The 14,400-nt window shown below is 41.7% G+C and overlaps 1 long non-coding RNA gene across 3 annotated transcripts in view; it reads left to right on the forward strand.

The window, feature by feature from the left end:
* The first annotated feature begins 2,732 nt into the window (after positions 1-2,732).
* LOC106992627 (uncharacterized) overlaps positions 2,733-14,400 on the forward strand; it is a 320,901-nt gene continuing 309,233 nt past the window's right edge. For all 3 annotated transcript variants that reach the window (XR_013401885.1, XR_013401886.1, XR_013401887.1), the window contains exon 1: positions 2,733-3,010. This is a non-coding gene — a long non-coding RNA (uncharacterized LOC106992627). The remainder of the gene's footprint in view (positions 3,011-14,400) is intronic.

Below are 14,400 nucleotides of genomic sequence, written 5' to 3' on the forward strand. Positions count from 1 at the left end.
TTTTTGTTAAAATATTTATCATATACAGAAACAGTTGAAGTCTTCAAAGTTCAGAAGGAAGAAACAGAAGGACAAAGAAGTAAATAAAAGCGAGGATGAGGACACTGCTAGCTTTTGTGGTGCACAAAAGCACCACAAAAGCTTTTTGAGGACACTGGGTGCACAAGCAGAGGACACCTTTATATGAAGAAAAAAGCACCACTTCCTGATTACAGCAACTTCATGCCAAAGGCATGTGACTTGGCCATTGGAACATGGACTAAATTTTATCCTCCATTCTTTCCTCAGCTTGGAGCCTTTGTGCAGTGCACTAACTATACAACTGTTCATACTGGCCCTGAAAAGCCATCGAAAGTAGTAGGGGAAATGTTCAGTAATAAGGTAGAAGTGATATGAAGAAGAGAGATAGAAGCTTGTCTTTGCTCATAGGCCTCCTCAGTGAATGTTCACAATTCAGAGGGCACTGTGCGTGTGTGTGTGTGTGTGTGTGTATGAGCCACTTGTTTGTTGGTTGATTTTTGAGGTAAGAAAATACTATCAATTATATTTACTATGCTATACTATATTACTGCCTTCTGTATTTGGTGCTGTGCCTGTCAAGTTTTCACTTCCTCTGAATTTTAACTCCGTGTCTCCCTCCCCATGCTGTTCTCCCTGACTGCAACACAAATGCCTTTTTATATTTTTGCTAGTTTAATTAGTGCATGCATTCATTTTGATTGATGAATTGACGTGGCTTATTGGTATGAAGACTCTCTTCCACTCCCAGTGCTGTAATAGAAACGGCTTGCGTGGGGCGACACCTGCTTTGATGCTGCAGACGTTCTGTTTGATGCGGAGAGGTCAGCCATTCGGCTGTGATTTTGTAGTCTCTGGGGAGATATGTTTTCATCACTGTTGGTGGAGTGGGAGGAGGCTGGTGGCGAATAAGGAGAGAGAGTGGTGTGAAACTGATGGCTGAGAAACAACATAGCTAAGGATTTAATGTTTATATCTTACTGGACTGATTTTGAAATAGTCATTGTTCACACCCCAGGCCCAGGAGGGAAGGAGACCTTGACATGCTGCCATCAGTAGTAAGGCATTGTGAATTAGTGCAGCCAGCTGAAACTTTCCAACACCTCTTGCCAAAGAATTAAGCTGAAATTAGTGCACAGTTGGTAACAATTTGATTTCTAGTTTCACTTTAATCAGTGAGGATTAATGGGTAAAATTTTTACTTCTAATCTCACTTTAGCCTGACTAACAAAAGCTGTCACTTCCTTGAAAACTGCTAAATGAAGAGGGATTTATAAGATCTTTGAAAGAATAAAAGCTAAAGTGCTAAGGCCCACTTTCCAGACCATAAAATTTTCAAATTCCTCTCATACCCCCTACATAATGTTCAGAGAGCTGACTGCTGCCGAATTCAGTAAGGTTTATTGGTGGACAAAGGTGGTGGAAAAACTTAAGAGCATTCCTAATGGCTTCAAAACTCCAGAAGAAATGCAACAATCTTCCTGGGGAAAATTAATATTACAGAGGAAAAGAGGAAGTAGGATTCAAATTGCGAATAGAGCATTGCCCATCTAGTACATATTTTAAATCCTTTTTCTTGTTTCTGTTGGCCACCTCAGCTAGCCCTTTGTATGACCCTCCCCTGACAATCAGTCCACAGCAACACTGTGAAACTGGTGGTCCGTCCCCACTCTACCAAGGTTTTCCCTGAATATCTTTTGATCTATTTTTTATTAACTCTCACTTCCAAGAGGCCCTCACTCAAGATCTTTTTCCTTGGGGACAACCTCCTACTCCAGACTTTACTCTGTTTTCTTGCTCCACTTCCCACCAAAACCAAAGTTGTTACGAACCTTTATGCACTCATTTCTCACCTCCCTGTTTTTAGTATCTTCAGGGTAGGAACACAGCACCTTGAGCTTGGAAGTCAAGGTTTGAGTGGGTACGATTGATGGAGATGTTGGGGAAGGCATTGTTCGAACACCATGAGTTGTGAGACCAGATGATCTTTCAAGTTCCTTCTGTTTTCCAATTCTGTGATTCCACAGCATCACCAGAAGGGAAACGTGGCCTCCTCAACCCTTTATCTAGTTTGATCAGAACCAAATATGAACCTTTACTCCAAGGCTTAATTATCTTCAGATAAATTTAATTCCCTAGCTACTGGGTTGCTCCCAAGATTATGCAGCAGAATAGGCACCTCTTTTCATAATCAACTGGGAAATAGGAATGAATTCTCTAGTGCTCAGATGCAAGAACCATCAACCTTCACAATTCTTTGTTTTTCCCAGTCATATTCATTCTAAGTTTCCACTTAACAAAGCAGGTTCACTATCATTTAAGGGGTCCCTTCCCCCTCCAATGAATTATATAAGAACCCTGGAATTTAGGTGGTGCCAAGAAATTTAAAACACTGTGTTTCTAGCTCATGGTGGCTTTAATCTTTGTAATGAGACTTCTGCTAAATGAAGCACTGCTCAGCATTGGCATAGAGGGCTGGTTGGGTCAACCCATAGGGCACCCTGCCAGCCCTCAGAGTCATGATTCTTATCCTCATTTACCACCCAGGTTGTCATTTGAGGAACTTGTCACAACCCTTTGTTTCCTCTCTTGTGTTGGGAGGATCCTTCTTTGTCCTTGGATTGGGCCATCTCCAGTTCTCACTGTTAAGGCCTTTTCTCATCTTAGTGAATTTAACTCATCTCCTCTGTAATCCTTGGATTACAAAACAAGTTGTTTTTCCTTTCCAGGGACAGGAGGAGCCTCCCTATTGTTCTTAATTCTTAGGGCAGAGAAAAAGGCACAGTTGTATTAACTTGTAGCCGACGAGAAGGAATTGGGTAGATTAGTGAAATCCTTTATTCCTGCTGATTTTTTTTTTTCTTTTTAAGACAAGGTCTTGCTCTGTTGTTCAGGCTAGGGTGCAGTGGTGTGAGCACAGCTCACTGTAGCCTCAAACTCCTGAGCTCAAGTGCTGTTCCTGCCTCAGCCTCCTGCAAAGCTGAAACTACAGGTGGGTGCCACCACACTCCACTTCCCTACTGAAATCTGTCAGTCATTTAGGGCTATGCCTACATCTACGTATGTACCTTAGGTTTATTTAATAGAAGATTGTAACTGCTGTTTGAAAGCTCTGTTAGAATGAGCTTGTCTAGCAATATTGTGTGTTGGCCGGGATTGCGTGTGATTGTATGTAGCAGGGGTTTATTCTCCTCATGTTACAAGGAGTCCCAGGGTAAGGAGTTTAGGACTAGCGCCATTGCTCTGTGTGGTCACCCTGGTTCCCTTTCCATGCATGGTATGTCCTTTCATCTGTGTGATTGAAAATTGGCTGCTCCCAGGCAGGAAGAAGGAAGACAAGAAAAACCTTCTCTTGATGAGGCACTGTCTTTTTATTTAGGAACAGGAGTATTCTCTAGGGGCCTTGCTGGTATCTATGACCAGGACAGTGCTGTGTGGTCACCCTGGTGATATGGGAAGCTGGGTAGGTATGTTGATTTTCCAGCCCTTCTAGTGGAAGCAGAGGAAATGGTAGAGGGGAAGCACTGGAGTGGGTACTGAGTTATCCATTCTATGGTATCTATCAAAATGCATGAGGGGGTCTACATGGTTTATAAACAGAAAAGAAAAACTATGAGTTGTGTCTGTGTTGTGTGACTGTGACTAAAGAGACAAATGCCTACCTAAAAATTACAGTTCACATTATCACTGGATGAAAGTTAATGTATGGAGATTGACAGCAAGAGCTAGGTCAGAGTCAAGGCACAAAGAGTATGGAGAGGCTTCCGGGGAAGAGGGCTACAGCCAGAACCATCCTTTGCAAAGACAGGAGGAAATGAAAACTCAAACCTGCATTGGGACTTGGATATTGTCCCAAGTCTCACAGTGTGTGTGTGTGTGTGTGTGTGTGTGTTCTGCTTCTGAGGCTGAACTGGGGCAGTGTCTATGGGAGAAAGAAGGGTACTTCTTGATCACAATGGCTCTTGACACTGTCTGCACACTGCACTAAGAGGGGAAACTGTTTTTAATTTTCTTCTAATACTGGCCCTTAGGATCCATCCCCAGAGATTCTGATTTAATTGGCCTGGGGTATGGTCTGGGTATCAGGATATTTCAAAGCTCCCCAGTTAAGATTCTAATGCACAGCCAGGGTTGAAGCCACTGCCTTAGATTATTCTGGAACAATCATAGTAACCCACCTTCCTTAGAATTATGCTCACTAAATCAGACCTTGGCCTGATCCCATCGCAGACACCAGAAGATGAACCTGCCTGCAGGAGCTCCTGGTTGTATCTGCTGTTGGGATGCTGTTGAGCATCCTCTTTATGAGAAGCTATGGGGAAAATGCTTCCAGTCTCAGTTTCAGGAATTGTGATTCTCCTGAACTTTTGGTTTGCTGATGTCTTGTTGACATGCTGAGTCTTATAAATTATTGTTTCCCCTTTTATTGTGGCTGCTAGGAAGCTTGGGAGCAGCTCTGCATTACCATATGGTCTACATTCCTCTCTCTTAATATCACTTAGAGTTTCTTATGCAAAATATTTAGTTAGACTCCTTCAATTTTTAAGAATTATTTTTTGTTATATATCTGTAAGCCATCTCCAATCCTTGGTGGAAAAGACAGAGGATTAAAATGAATAAAATAAATACCCAAAAAAATGCCTAAACTTCTCACTATCACCCAAGCAACACCCTTTCATCCTTTTATTTGCAACTTTGCTAAAGTTTGAATTTCTAAAATTTGGTTTCTTTTTTGCCCTTGAAATTTACTTTAATCTGGGCTCTTCTGTGTAAAAATGTTTTCAATGGGAACTTGAATGGTAATATCCCCAAGAGTAATTTGTTTCTGGGTCTCTCTACCCTCAAGGGATGGCCTTAGTTCTTTATGAGGTTGCTTTGCTTTGGGAATACAAAGAAATTAAAATTTAGAGAACTAGACATTCAGCTTACTCTAATAGAGACATTCAGCAGACAGTGCAATAGCTGTTGTTAGAAAATGACTATATTTGTATTTTTGTCTTTTATAGTTTTTTTGTGGGGTTTATTGTTTCAAGAAGCTGTTTTTAATAAAAAGAAAAGTGGCTGCTGTAGCCATTCACTGTGAGACAAAGAACCAGAAAGCCCTTCTCATTTGATTTCATTTCATTTCACAGAAGCAGCACTCAAGTTCAGATTCTCACTGTTGCCCAGGGTCAGTTGTTTAGCAGACATGCTTTAGATAGCTACAACCCATTTGTAATCACTTATTTTGTACATTATGGACTAATGTATGGCAAAGTGGTTCTAAGTTGCCTGTTGTCATAAAAGTTAAGAACTCTGACAGAGATCTTAGGAATCGTAACGATACAATATTTATGAGGCAAACTACCAGGTAACATCTACTGATGGAAAAATAGCTAGCAAGCATTTTCAAAATAAGTCTGCTATTAGTCAGCCTTTTTTTTGAGATGGAGTCTCACTCTGGCATCCAGGCTGGAGTGCAGTGGTGCAATCTTGGCTCATAGCAACTTCCGCCTCCCGGGTTCAAGCGATTCTCCTGCCTCAGCCTCCTGAGGAGCTGGGACTACAGGCATGTGCCACCCTGCCAAGCTAATTTTTTGTATTTTTAGTAGAGATGGGGTATCTCTGTGTTAGCCGGTATGGTCTCAGTCTCCTGACCTCGTAATCTGCCCACCTCTGCCTCTCAAAGTACTGGGATTACAGGTGTGAGCCACTGCTCCCAGCCTAGTCAGCCATTGCTAACCCATGTAGAGTTAGAAGGAAGCCAGATGCCCAGGATTAATTTCTAAGTACTTGCTGTGTGTCTTTGGGTGACATACTTAACCTTTCACTATTCCAGCATCCATGGAAAACAGTTAAAATGACATGAATATTGTAAGGTTTAACTAAGGAGGCAGACCATCAGGCTATCATGATTTAATATTCTGAATTTAACATGGTAATTAACAGGATGGGCATGGTGGCTTATGCCTGTAATCCCTGCATTTTGGGAGGCCAAGGCAGGCAGATTGCCTGAGCTCATGAGTTCGAGACCAGTCTGGGTAACATGGTAAAACCCTGTGTCTGCAAAATATACAAAAAATTAGCTGGGTGTGGTGGCGTGTGCCTGTGGTCCCAGCTACTTTGGAGGCTGAGGCAGGAGGATTTCTTGAGTCCAGGGGATAGAGGTTGCAGTAAGCTGAGATTGTGACATTGCACTCCAGCCTGGGCAATACAGGCGGATCCTGTCTCAAAAAAAAAAAAAAATAGTAATTAGCAGATGCCAAATTCTTCTGCTGTTGACTGGTACTAATGTCAATACAGTCCAGAGGGGAGGAAGCCTTCCGTGAGCAACCTGCAGGATCCGTTGCATGCATCTCTTAGTCCTTTTTGAAAGCATAAGCGAGGAAAGAAGGACAAATCTGAACAGAAGAGAGAGGCATGAATTCTGTCTTTTTTTCCCCTCCACTTTCTCACCTCTCTGCTGCTAACATTTATATGTGTCTTATTTTGGTATTAGAGGTGGAAAATTTGGTTTCATTCACCGCCCCCTTCCCACCTCTCTCTCTTTTTTTAATCAGAAGACTCTGCAGAGAAGAATTCACAATAGTAAATGTTGACCTTCAAGGTATGAGATCATGCTAGGAAAATTGTAGAAGTCTCTAAACTATAGCATTGGTCATGGCCTTTGGGTAAATTAGATTCCTAGCTTTCAGGGCATGGACTGTCTCTTGCAGAATTCTGTCCACCCCTGCTGGCCTCTCTGGTAAGCAGCAATAATTGTCCTGAGTACTGCTGCTTCCCATTGTCTAAGAGTTCTGTCAAGAGGAAAAATGATAATTGTTACACTGAAGTTATTAAATTTTTGTGACACTAGCAAAATGTCTTGCAATATAATCAAAACTAAGAAGAGAAAGAGACCCTTTGTAATCAGAGATCCCACCCAGCTCCAAATAAAATTTTTCGATCACAATGTGATGTCCCAGTAGTAATTTGGTAGCAGAATCTCTGTGAGATTTTTTCCATTGCTATTTTTTTCCACTGTGTATCAAGGGAATGTAGGGAGACTTTGGCTCAAGTAAAAAGACCCCACTGCTCAGTCTGCATCCTCTTGCCTCCCCTCACTGTCCAGCACTGCAGGTGTCTGAGTTGTATATATTAAAGAACCGTTGATACTCAGTTTCCAGTGAGGTTGCCTGGACCAGCAAATCTGCAGAGATACTTCTCAACTCCCCTTAACTCCCTCTTCACCCCCTCAACTCCCTCTTCACCCCCCTTATTTCTGCTGCTTCAGTTATGTCATGGGGTACTGTAACTTTGCTAGTGACTGAGATGAGCTCCAGGACCTGGCCAACCCAAGACACATAGAACCAGAAAGGGAATGAAATGGCTGGGCTCTTGGAAATCAAGTAGGGACACTCAGTTTCTCTGGCTTCCTGAGGAAGCATATGTGTAAGATGTGAGGTTTGAAGTGTGCTTTGGAAGAAATGAAGCATGTGGGTTGGTTACTAAAGAGAGGAAAATTATACCACACCTGGAAGTGGTGAAATGATTTTTCTTATGCAGATGTTTGCACAGAGTCCTGCCTAGGGATCTCTGATGGGAAATGAGAATAGCAGCAACCATTGGACATATCCTGAAACTCACAATCTCTTTTGATTGAACTTGAACACCTTGGGTATTTTTAGGTGTGAGGAAATGTCCTTTTTCCAACCTACAACCACTCTAGCCACCAATATCTCTAGAGCGTCTGAATCCATTTCTTGATAACATACTCATATCATACTAGCTATGAACATGTGCTCCAAGCCAGATGGCGTAAATGGGAATCCTGGAACTGGGAATTATGGTCAAAATATGTGGTTTGATGGTGAGGGAGGATTAGCTCCCCAAAGAAAAACTGGGGTATCCCAGAAAGGAAGGAGTAGCAGCTCTGGGGTAAGTTAGACCTAGGCTTGAATCTCAACTCTACTAAATCTTAGTGCTGTAAACTTGAGCACTTTATATAGCCTCTGTACTCTTCAGTCACTAAAATGGGTTAAATGTATCTTTTTTGTGTATTCCTAAAGGGACTTAATGAGATTAAGTCGTAAAAATGTATATATAGTATGTGGGACACAGCAGGCTCTCAATAAAAGAGCATGTTAAAATGTTTGCATCTAGCAGATCTTTCGCTCCCTCATGGTGTGAGACATTATCTAAGGTTCTTTGGATTTGGTTATCGTTTTCAGCATTCCCTTAGCCACTAAGGTTTCCTAAACCTCAGCATAAAGAAACTTTTCCAGTTATAGCTTTGAATCTGCCTTCTGTATCCCCTGGGAATGAAACTATTTTTTTGGTATGTGTTTATTGTTGTGGTTATGATTATTATTAATTTGACATCAGAAGAAAGTGTATCCTTAATCAGTTACTTTCTGCATCTCATTGCACACATTTCCAAATCAAAGCATTGAAATGAGCAACTCAGCCTGTTGGTAAAACATGCTTTTTAGTTTGTGTAGCTCATGCAAAAAAATGCTCCCTATGACCTGCCTTCCTAATAATTCTTGAGGGTTGAACTAATGCTCATATAGTTACATCTGGTTCTAGAGTTAACAAATGGGTCAGAAGGAAAAGGAGGAGTGAGAAAAGCCATCCATCCAGTTTCCTCCGCCCTCCCCCTCTGGTTTTTTTTTTTTTTCTTTCCTCAGTGTGAAGTCATTTGCTTTTCTTTCTAGCCCATACCAAGTCTTCAGAAGTTGAGCCAGGCAGATGGTGAGGTTATAGCTTGGGCAAGATGTGTTCTAATGTTATCAGCTTTAAAGGAGCACATGGAGCAGAAAGGAAAGATGGTTTGTGGTATTTTTGTTTATTAAATTTGATGGTTGGATTATGACATTTATATTTATTAAATGTACAGAATCTCATCCATCACAGTTGACAGTCAGAACACGTCCTGTGTGGTTGGCATAGCTGTCTCTTCCTGCAAGGAGATCTAACATTTATTCTTATTTGGGAGACTAAGACGAGGTGAAGAAAAAAGGAGATCCACCCTTCAATGCCACCACCCTGGGGACATGGGAGTGGGAGATAAGTGTTATTGTGTTTGATTCTGTCATATTAAGAAGCATTTTCCTTGCTTGGGTTGTGAGTCAGTTTGATGGTGCTGTGTGTGGAGCACTCGGCAGCATGGGAGCAGCAGAGCCAGTGAACCTAGGACAGGAAAAATATCCGTAAAGAGGGCTCTCAGCTTTGCCTCATTAAAATCCTGGCATTGCTATGGTTGACATAATCTTGCCATGGCTTTGTTTAGTGGCTAGAGCACCTCAGCAGCTAGGCATCCTCATTCCACTCTGGATTTTATTACCTACCAGATGTGAGCCTCTTGGATATTTTATTAGAGCACCAGGTGAGCTGATGAAAGGACAGCATTCTGACTGCCTTCTAAATGACTCCTGGTTCACTTGAGCTTTGTTTGTATGTAAGAGGAGACAAGAGCTGGCAAGAGTTAGGGACAAGAAGAAGGCACTGCCACTCATGGGTCTCAATAGGTCTTTAGGTGGAAGAGACGGTATACTTGCTTAAGGTTTATGGATCTTTTCCAGAGTATAACTTAAAGATATTTCTACAGTCAGTGTGCAAATGAATGAGACACACGTGGATTCAATCTCTCTGCCATATATACTTCCAAGAATAAAAGGTTCATTTAGGTTTGAGTGAACCCAGTCTATCTGGAAACCAGATAATCCACAATACTGCCCATATAGCCTAGAAATCTTTGAATTCTAAATATTTAAGATACTAACCTGAAGAAGAGATTAAGTCATTTTTCTCTCCCTATGCCCCTTATTATTTTGTTAGGGCTAATGTTCGGTTCTAACTTCAGTCGTTAATGTCCTGGTTGGCATTTCCTGAGGCAGCAGCCTGTGTGTAGTTGCTACGTCTAAGAAAAATTTCAAGCAGTACCAAACATTGATGTAGGCCTCACACAAATTTGACTACCGCGTATTCTTCCCCTTAGGTTGACTTAGGACCTAGGAAATAGTTTATAAGGGTACCATGTACTAATCTCATTCCCTTTTAAATCTAAAAGTAATTGTTCATAACCATTACAAGTCATTGGCTGAGCATCTTTAGAGAACAGCTCTAGTCTATGTATTATGTGGGCTGTTAAACAGGTAAATGGCAGTTTATCTCTGAAGAGTTTAAGCAAAACATACCAAAAGCCAGGCCTCTGTGAAGAGGCACAATTTCCTGCTAGATAGTGTGTGTGCATCTGATTACATAATGGATTGTAAACATTTCCAGAGGTGGGAGAGAGTGCAGGTCCTGAGTGTTAGAAGGCAAAGGTCATGAGTGTACCTCACATGGCCCAGTTGGCTCCATTCTATCCCACAGCCACAGCCGCCCCTCACTCCACCCTGACTACTTTGCGGTTCACATGAGTGAAGCCAGGGCTCGCTGATAAGGGAAAATACTAGTAGTCTTCTCTGTCTCCCTTTCTTTCTTGAATAAAAACAATACTATGAAATACGGTTTTAATTCTTCTAACATATTTACTGCTTATTCTTATCTGCTGCTTTAATGGAGTGAATACTTGTGAGAACATACCGTGTGCTAGGGTACACATACATATCTTACATACATAAATGCACACACACATATACACACATACAGACATACATATTTTCATTTGATTGTCACAACAACCCTCTGAGGTCTGGACTTAGTATCCACATTCAACTGCTAAAAAACTTAAAGATCAGCACCTGGTATGTAGTTGGTGCTTAATAAAGATCTGTTGAATGAATAAAACTCAGAATAAAGATCTTGCTTTTGCTTCTGCGATCATAAAGCAAGTGCAAGGCAATGGCGGGATTCCAGCCTGGTTCCTGTAGCTACAAAGTCTGCTCTTTCCTCGACAGTGCACGAGAGGGCCGGCACAGTTAGGTCTGTGCCTGCCTGATTCTCAGACGGGTACACCTCATGCAAGAGAAGCACATCTGAGACAATGCTCTATCCCTCCACTAACTGTTCTGTGGCAGACAAAACCATAACTATGGATCTTCTAGCATTTTATTTTTTAATCAGAACCCTGGCTATGGAACGGAGATCAGGAGAGTGATGGGCTTGGAACTGGTCATCTCCCTGGAACTATTTATTCGTAGCCAATGCAAGGTGAGAGTTCAGAAGGGGCTGAGGACACGGGTGTGGAGCTAAGAATTGTGGACCCAGGAGTACTCCTGAAATCTCTGATTTATATTTGTTTCTTGCAGTTGCTAGACCCCCTGAAGAACAGCTTTCAGAGTTCTGTGGGTTGAGACACACCAATTCCACACTTGGGAGGGAACTGCTATTTTATTGCCCCAATTAACTGCTTTATTTGTTTATAAATTCTTCCCTTTTCTGTTTTATGATGCAGTTGTGGTGTGTTTAATGGAAGTGCAAGATTAAAACTGGCAAGCTGACTGCATGTTACATTTCCAAAGCTTATAAATGGTTTGAATCCAGAATGGCTGTGGCCCTTTCCAAAAATATTTGGTTTCTCTAAAAAGCAACAGCTGTTGGGAAATGGATGGAAAGTTTTTTGGCTTTTTTGTTTGTTTGTTTGTTTTTCAAGAGGAGAAAAGCCATTGGCTTTTACTATAGTGTGTATAGCATTTTGTTTAATGCTTTTATTCCATTGTGGAATTTGCCTGTTTGATAACAGATGAAACAACAGGGACTTAGTAAAATATAAAAACCCGTGATGTTAAAAATCAGCAAATTGAATGCTACTTTAAAAAGTCACACAAGAAAATAATCTTTTTTCTAAAAAAATACCTCTTGTTGAGTAGAGATTTTTTTTCTGTAAGAGTAGTATAACTTTAAAAATTTTACTTTCTAGTATTTCTGTTGTATTCTGTAGTTTACAAAGCACACGTATATTTAAAATCTGAATCTCACTACAATTCTACTAAGCAGCTTAGGGACAGTGATTTTCCTTATTATAAATGATTCACATAAGTCCTGGAAGGATGAAGTCACTTGCCTGGAGTCAGGCAGCTCACCAGTGGCTGAGCCAGGGTTAGGATAGAATTTTGCAATGACTAGCTCAGGGCTTTCTGTCATACCAAATTATTTAATTATTAAATGGTATCATTATCAGTTGAGTTAGGCAATGTGATCTGGCCAAGCTGTTGTCACTGCTCCTGCTGGATGCTGTTCCCACAGCTATAAACCCATCACTTACCCCTGGGTCAATATCCTGGTGGAAGCATCAAATGGCTGAGTATGCTCACATGCTCAAAGCCCTGACTACCAAGGGGCGGGACCAGAGAAGCCCTCTCTGCCTGAGCTATCCAGAGGAGCAGGGCACTGTATCCCAAGAATACTATATACATATGGTGAATGGTTCACCTCAAACAGGAGAGAAGGTTGGATGCTAGGTAGAGCAAAATGTAGTGATAGCATATCTGTTTAGTAGGGCAAGTGCCAACCAAATTGAACCTAGTTGACTAAAGTGGGGATAAACTTTCTTTCATCTCCTCCTTCCCTTTATTTCTTTCATTTTCCCCAAAATATCAACCAAAGGGATTGAGAAAGAAAACTAGAGGAAGTAGTTTTCCAATTGTAGTGAGTGTAAGACTCACATAGGAGCTTAACATACATGCAGATCCTAAGGCTTGAGCCCCAAGATTCTGATTTCATAAACGTTTTTAGTACTTGTCAAAAACAGGCAGGATCCCCTAACCAAAACAGCCTGAATAATATTAAAGTAACACTAAATAATTCTTTATTTTAAAGTAGTAATAAAATAACTGTTTGGCCAAAGTCCCTTGATATTATAGAATTTCTATTTACTGCTTTTAAAAAAGAAACACAAAGACACTAAAATCGTATCCTAAAGGCTACGACCCCTGATTTTGGCAAGCTGCTGAAATAATAAGTCTGGAATGAGGTTCAGGAATCTGTATTTTTAGTAAGCCCTTATGTGATTCTGATGCAGCTGGTCCACAGACCTCATTTTGAGAACCTCAACCTAAGAAGTCAGAGGGTTAACGTAGGCAATTCTCTCCAGTTGATAGCTGGAGAAATCCCAGTCCAGCTCAGCTAGGGCCCCTCCTCTGTGCTCTATTAAATGGGCTTCATCTAACCCCTAAATTGCAGGTTTGGCCTCCATCTGTTGTTACTGAGCCTCTGCAGGCATCTACACCATCACCTGATTTGGCCCTTGCTTTGGCTCCCAGTGGCTGGCATTAGTGGTCACCAGAGTGCAGGAAAATGGATAGAATAAATGTGCTCCAGTGACAAGGAGAACTGGACTTAGAGTGAGGAAGTTTAGCACTTTGACTTTTCTTTATAAACCCTGCCACCACTTCTCCACGTGAGAGATTGGAGGGTTGGTAAGAAAAAGAGGAAAAGGGAGAAAAAAAAGTAAGATAATGAAATTGTATCTTTCCTTACTTTTTGGTTTATATAGCACTTTCAGTCCTTCGAAGAGCTTCTAGAAAAAGATAACTGTGAGACTAAACAGTGTAGGGCAAAAAGCCAGTGTGATGGGGGACAGATGAGGGCATATGGGAGAGCATCAGAGGCAAGGAAGCATGTTGGGGGACGCAAAGCAATGTGCCTGATCGGGGGGTGCATCATGGCAGGGTGAGCCCATTGAAATGCCTCCCAACTTCCACGAGGAGAGAAATTGTCATATTAGATAATGGTAGATTGTTGAAAGTCCAGGGAATCCTCTGAATTGATTATGAAACATAAGCCCACAACTGTTTGGTCTGAAATAATTTAAAATATTGCACAATTTTTATTATCATGGAAAATTGGAACCCGTAACTACCATATCCTGGTAACCTATGCTCCCATACTCCACTCCCCACTCACCGGATTCTCATTATACCTTCAAGCATTGGTTTCTTTAGAAATTTTTTGAGTTGTTCTCGTATAAGGAAGCAAAGGGCCAGGGGTCCAGGACCTGTGTCCTGGACACAGGACATCTTTGCTTGGCTTCCAACTTGCAGGTGACCTTGGAAGAGTCATTTCATCTCTTTGGGTTTCAGTTTCCTCATCTGTAAAAAAAAAAAAAAAAGTGGTTGAAATAGTAGTATCTATACGCCTTGTACGTCTAACACTCCACAGTCCCTTAATATATTCAGGATTTTTTTTTTTTTTTTTTTTGAGACGGAGTCTCGCTGTGTCGCCCTGGCCGGATCTCAGCTCACTGCAAGCTCCGCCTCCCGGATTCACGCCATTCTCCTGCCTCAGCCTCCCGAGTACCTGGGACTACAGGCGCCCGCCACCACGCCCGGCTAGTTTTTTGTATTTTTTAGTAGAGACGGGGTTTCACCGAGTTAGCCAGGATGGTCTCGATCTCCTGACCTCGTGATCCGCCCCTCTCGGCCTCCCAAAGTGCTGGGATTACAGGCTTGAGCCACCGCGCGCGGCCAATATCCAGGA

This window comes from Macaca mulatta, chromosome 12 (genome assembly GCF_049350105.2).
Source record: "Macaca mulatta isolate MMU2019108-1 chromosome 12, T2T-MMU8v2.0, whole genome shotgun sequence".
Classification (NCBI taxonomy): Eukaryota; Metazoa; Chordata; class Mammalia; order Primates; family Cercopithecidae; genus Macaca; species Macaca mulatta.